The 6,596-nt window shown below is 37.1% G+C and overlaps 1 pseudogene; it reads left to right on the top strand.

Moving 5' to 3' along the window:
• The first annotated feature begins 4,464 nt into the window (after nt 1-4,464).
• Nucleotides 4,465-5,342, top strand: LOC102520842 (annotated as a pseudogene).
• Nucleotides 5,343-6,596: the final 1,254 nt, after the last annotated feature.

Raw genomic sequence — 6,596 nt, 5'->3', positions numbered from 1 at the left:
GGACTTCCAAAGTCAGATGTTGGAGATAATGTGGGATTATAGACTGGTTTCTAATTAATTTTCTGTCTTTATTACATACACTTGCATGGAACTTTATATAAAGGTGATGATACACATTGATAGAAATGACTGTAGGTGGTCATTTTACTTTCTCCATTTTTACTTGGCTCCCTCCTCCATCTCTCCTTTCCCACCAACTTTATACGCCCCTGCACAGGTGATTCATGTTGAAAACCTAGTAGCCATCAATCCATAATTTCTCCATGTTTTCATTTTAAAAATGGGATGATATTTCACACACTTATCTACATCTTTACACACTCAACAGCTCCTAGTGGCAATCTATCCAAGTGGCACGGTTTATTCTTTTTAATGGCTGCATAATGTTTAAAACAAGACAACAGGTCCAAAATGGAGTCACTTATGCTAAGCCCCACATCATCAAACTGAGACTTCATTATTTTGGACTCTCCCAGAAATGCAATCTTAAACCAGTCAAACAGGAATTGCCTGATTGGCACTAGTTAGGCAATCTGCCTAACAGACCTCACCAACCCTTAAAGGTAAGTAATTTTGTGATAACCAGCTCTCCTTTTGCCTGTATAACTTCCTTGTTCCTGTTCCCTCCTGCCTATAAAAGTCTTTCATTTTCTGCGTTCTTTGGAGGTCCTTTCTATCTGCTAGATTAGCTGCAGCCTGATTCATACATTGTTAAATAAAGCCACTATGATCTTTAAATTGTACTCACTCAAATTTTGTTTTTTAACAATAATGCAATGAGTGCATAACGTTTAATGGCCTGGGTATAGCATAATTTATCCAGTCATTCCCTTATTGATGTGTTTTACTGCAGTGAGCAATGTTGTATGCTGATATGTTGATTTCTATAGAATAGATTTCTGGTAGTGGAGTGTTGGATCAAATGACACAGTGATTTTAATTTAATAGATGATTGCATATTATTGCTCTAAAAGCCATCATGTATTACAAACAGCAATATATTACAATACCCTTTCCCCCATCTCTGACAGCAATCAGATTTTGTAAAGCTTTTGTTAAGTCTGATAAGTAGAAAGTATATTTTGCTAATATAATTTGCATTTCTGTGACTATTAGTTGGTTGAATACTTTTTCAAATTTATCAGACATTTGAATTTGCTCTTAGATGAATTGTTAATTTAAAGTCCTTCACCTCTTTCTCTACTGAGCATTTTATTTGTTAAATCTTATTTTATACTATAGATATTAATCTTCTGTCTTCTGGATTATACATTGTTTTTAACCAATTTATTGTTTATCTAGTGCTTTTTTACATGATGTCTTTTAAAACCGGTCTTACAGAGAAAGACAAATATCATACAATATCACTTATATGTGGAATCTAAAAAAAGATACAAATTTTATTTACAAACCAGAAATAGATTCATGGACATAGAAAACAAATTATGGTTATGAAAGAGGAAGGGGGGAGGGATAAATTAGGAGTTTGGGATTAATAGATATACATGACTATATATAAAATACATATAAAATATTTAAACAGCAAGGACCTGCTGTATAGCACAGAAAACTATATATAATTTCTTGTAATAAGCTACAATGGAAAAGAATCTGAAAAAAATATATATGTATGTATATGTATAACTGAATCATTTTGCTATACACCTGAAACTAACATTGTAAATCAACTACACTTCAAAAATTCTTTTTAAATAAATAAAATTGGGTCTCAACCTTACCCCAGAATAATAGAATATTATTGAAAATCTTACAAAAAAATATGTGAATGGTTAATTGTTACCATTTGTAACTATGACTCATATTTTATTTTCTATTTGCATATTCTCACCTGTATTCTTTGGAGTTTATTAGCAAGATGATCCCAAAACATTTTATTCCTTCTATTCTCCTTCCAGAAAGCCCTGTTTTTTAATTCTCTTAATTCTTTCCAATCATACACAGTCTTATTTAATTACTCAAAGTGAGGGGGGAATAGATAACTTTGTGATACTGGAAGAGATAGTCTTTCTTGGAATCTGGATTATATTTTCAAGAGTTCATTATTAAAGCAATATATTTAAGTGCTTTTTTTTTTTTAGCAAACATAAAATAGTTTTGTTTTTGATAAGGGGAAATCTGAATAGCTTTTAGATTATTGAGCTGTATCTTGAAAATCCTCTTAGATCCTGTATGATGATGGGTAAATTAATACTTGTTAAGTGTGGTGCTAAGTGTTTCCCATACCATATACCATTTGATTTTTACACCACCACCAGGAAGAAAGGTGTTATTATCACAATTTCACAGTAGAGGAAATGAAGACATGGAATAATTTGCCACCATCAAGGAGTTAATAAATACGGGAGCTGCAATTCCAGCCGATTCTGTCCTTAGCCTGTCCTGTGTAAGTTTAACAAAACAGCTGTTAAATCTCTAAATCAAGGGGCAAAACTATAGGAGCTGACTTGCTCTGATGGTTTAAAACATAGAAAATCGATATGCCTGGCCCCCTTTCTACTTTGCTGAAATCCATCAAACAAGTAACCGAAGAAATTTAGAATGACAGAAAACGGGACCCGTTTTCCACCTAATCATGAGAGAAGGGGAAGCTAGGCACTCAGTGGCTATAGGGCTTTCATGAGTTTATCAAAGCTTCCACTGAGTGTAATGAAGCCAACTTCCCTAATGACTCCACAGCACTGTTCCAGGTAAGTCATTGGAAAGGAGGCTTAGCCCCTCCACGTTCCCACACTTCCCAGGCAGTGGAAGGACAGGACTGGTGAACTGCGCACTGCAGACACGAGCTGGCCTTGGGATGGTTTTGCCACCTGACATCTAGAAGGTAATTCCATGCTATAAGAGTCCACTTTCAGAAACGTCACAGAAATTTGAAAAGATAATTTAACACTTTCTGAATCTAATAATAAAAAAGGGTTTGAATTTTGTATGTTTTATTTTTAAATTTCATCTTTAGAAAAGCACTTAGCCCATATCTGCTAATGGTAACTACTAACCAAATTTTAATTATAATTTTATTATGATAAATTATAACAATATTATAATAAATGTTATTAATTTTTTTTTAAACAAAAGTATGGTTTGTGATGGATTGGGGCGGGGGAGGAATCTCGTCTTTTTCTACAGATTGTTGGAGAAGGACCAGTGTAGAGCTTTGCCTACTGGTAAACCTCAGTCCTGATACAGATCTTAATTTTACTAAGGCTTTCAGAGTATTATCCAGAATGGCTGTATCAGTTCACTCTTTGTAAAAAAGGTCTGAATGGTTTAATTCCCAATGTTCTTGCTCACATTTGCCAGGTGGAAAACGTTAGCTCAGTGCTGTTGAATTTTTTCTTTAGACATTTTCCTATGTGATTTTCTGATATATTCTCATTGACTCTTAGGAGCACCTTTTTATTCCTAATATTATTTTCTCTTGATTTCACATATTGTGAATATCTTCTCTCTCTTTACCTGTTTAGTTTAAACTTCTGCTTACCAATACCTTCCACTTACACATGGCTTTTTTCTTAACCACAGTTTCTACTGCCACAGTGCCTGGGTTTGTCCATTTCTCTGCCTTGAACTAAAAACTCCCAATATCTGATTGGATTAGTTAATCATTGTTATTGTTCTTGAGCAAAGTTCTTGTGTTACTTTACCTCAAAGATCATTGGCCTAGCTTCTAATCAGAACTTGGATTGTATAATCTTTCACGGAAAATCAACTGTCGAGCTAAAATGACAGACTCCAGTTGTTTCAACATGGCATCTTATGTTGAAGAGAAGTGGAAGTGCACATCCTTTAGAAGGCAACAGTGAACATGACGGACATTCTGAAACTTGGGCTTTGGGGTACTAAGCCCCATGCAGTTAACAAAAAATTTTATTAAAATTAGTAATAAGGTCTTGTTTGTGTTTCTTCATAGCTGTTATTTAAAGTTCATATAAATTGATTGCCTATTTATTTTTATTTATACATAAATGCTTTAATCCTTCTGACAATTATTTTCCTCTATGGTATGAGGTAGAGATTCAGAAGTAATTGCTTCCACATGTGTATTAACTACTCTACCTACTGATTTGAAATACCACATTCATTATGTATTTAATTTCTGTGTATTTGGCTCACTTTCTGAATTTTTTTCTGTTAATCTCTCTAGTCCATTATCAGGACGTCACCATTTTAAGTACTACTGCTCTGTGACAACTTTCCATTATTCTCTTGAAAAATCTTGGATATATAAGAATTTTAACAAAAATATTGGTGTTTTAAGATATCAGCTTTGTTCTGTGTTGGGGAGCACTTCCATTTTATTTGGGAATCCATTTGCAAAAGTATTGTACAAATTATCTTGAAAACAAGAGTCAAATATGGATATTTGTTTTTAAAGTGAATCTCATATGCAAGTCAAATTTTAACTTAAGAGACATTTGCAACATTTCTTGTGCTACCCTGACTAAGATGGAAGTGCTTTTGGAGTCACGGTCCGGACTGTGGGCCGGGGGTCCGGTCCCCGGGCAGTTTTACCGCATTCCTCCCGCTCCCGGTTCTTCCGCGGACCCGGCTTCCGCGCTCTGCGGTGGTCCGATTACGCGCACCCAGAGCCCCATGGTGACCGGGACCTCGGTCCCAGGCGTTAAGTTTGAGGGCGGAGTTGTGATTGCTGCAGACATGCTGGGCTCTTCCGGTTCCTTAGCTCGTTTCCGCAACATCTCTCGTATTATGCGAGTCAACGACAGCACCGTGCTGGGTGCTTCCGGAGACTATGCTGATTTCCAATATTTGAAGCAAGTTCTCGGCCAAATGGCGATTGATGAGGAGCTGTTGGGAGATGGGAGATGGACACAGCTATAGCCCTAAAGCTACTCATTCATGGCTGGCCAGGGCCACGTACAGCCGCCGCTCCAGGATGAGCCTCCTGTGGAACACCGTGGTCATCAGAGGCTATGAGGATGGAGAGAGCTTCCTGGGTTACGTGGACATGCTCAGTGAAGCCTCTGAAGCTCCTTCGCTGGCCACTGGTTATGGTGTATACTTGGCTCAGCCTCTGCTGAGAGGCAACCAGTGCTGAGCCAGACTGAGGCCGGAGAGCTAGTGCGAGTGCTGTACAACGAGGTGCCCGTTCTTATAATCGGTTTCAAATCGCCACTGAAATCGAAAAAGGTGTTGAAATAGAGGGACCCCTGTCTGCAGAGACCAGCTGGGATATTGCCCACATGATCAGTGGTTTTTGAATGAAATACAGATGCATTACCCAGAACTGAAGTTGTACCCTTCTAACTTTGAACTTGGCTGGTTCAGAGGTATTCTTTTGTAAAAATAAATCAATCCTTTGAAACATAAATAAATAAATAAATGACATTTATAAGGTTCTGTGGAACTTGTTTTTATGAAGTGTTACTTAACAAGTCATGTACCCTTGCAATTAAATAGTAGCAAGGAGAGATAATGAATCTGGACACAGGTTGAGTGAACTATTGGTAATAATGTCATAAAAAGGCTGATCATCATCCATCTCTTTGCTGAGAGGTCTGCTTAGTGTCCATGCCTGGCAAGCATCCAGCTCTTACCAATTAATGGCAATGTTTCTTATCTGAGCTCATTTAAAAGCACTTCTAAGAGTCCAGACAATGAGGAATAGATTGCCTTAGATGCAATCTCTCTGGTACATAAGCATGAGTCACATTGGATGATTTCACCTTAAAAAGGCAAGGACATCAGAGTTTAACTCAACCTACAACCCCAAATATTCAACATTTTGATTTATTCATAGTAATCCATCTATTCTTCATCTTTTTTTGCTGGGTATTTAGGGTATGCTGTTGTTTGAAGTGAATTTAGGATTTACAGGTGGAAATACCCAGTAGGACATTAAACACATGGATTAGAAGCTCTACAGAGTGTGTCACCCAGAGAATTAAACTGAGGAGTCACTGATTTATGCTAGTTTACAATATGGGAGTTCATTACATCAACCAGAGAGAGTATATAGAATTAAAATAGAAGTATTGGGTAGGGAGGGTATAGCTCAGTGGTAGAGTATGTGCTTATCATGCATGAGGTCCTGGCTTCAAACTCTACTACCTCTATTAACATAAACAAACAAACAAACAAACCTAATTACACCCCCCCTCCCCTGCAAATAGAAGAGTCCAGGATGAAACTCTTCAAGAATACCAAATTTTAAGGTGTGGATGATAGTAAAACAGAAGCCAGAAAAGCAAACTATGGAAAAGTTTTCAGAGAGAGAAAGATACCATGAAACCAAGAGAAAAGAATGCCAATCTTCAAAGTACAAAGAAGATTGACTGAAAAGCATCCATCAGGTTTGAAAGCTAGTTGATATTGTATGCACTTACTACAAGACATTGCAGTGTGGGGTCGTAAACATAGCCAGCCTGAACGGGGTAGAAGAGTGAGTGGAAAAGTGAGGACATGAAGACATTGCTTTGCTTTGGGGGTGGGAGGAGGAGAGGAATACATCATATAGTTATGTATGAGGGGAACGTGGAGGCAAGAAGTATATTTTAAGGGAGTGTTGTCTTGAAGAAACATACAGAGTTAGATCGAGTTGCGAGAATGTGTGTTAAGGA

This window comes from Camelus ferus, chromosome 8, assembly GCF_009834535.1.
Source record: "Camelus ferus isolate YT-003-E chromosome 8, BCGSAC_Cfer_1.0, whole genome shotgun sequence".
NCBI classification, from domain to species: domain Eukaryota; kingdom Metazoa; phylum Chordata; class Mammalia; order Artiodactyla; family Camelidae; genus Camelus; species Camelus ferus.
This window is presented reverse-complemented; position numbering and strand designations above follow the sequence as displayed.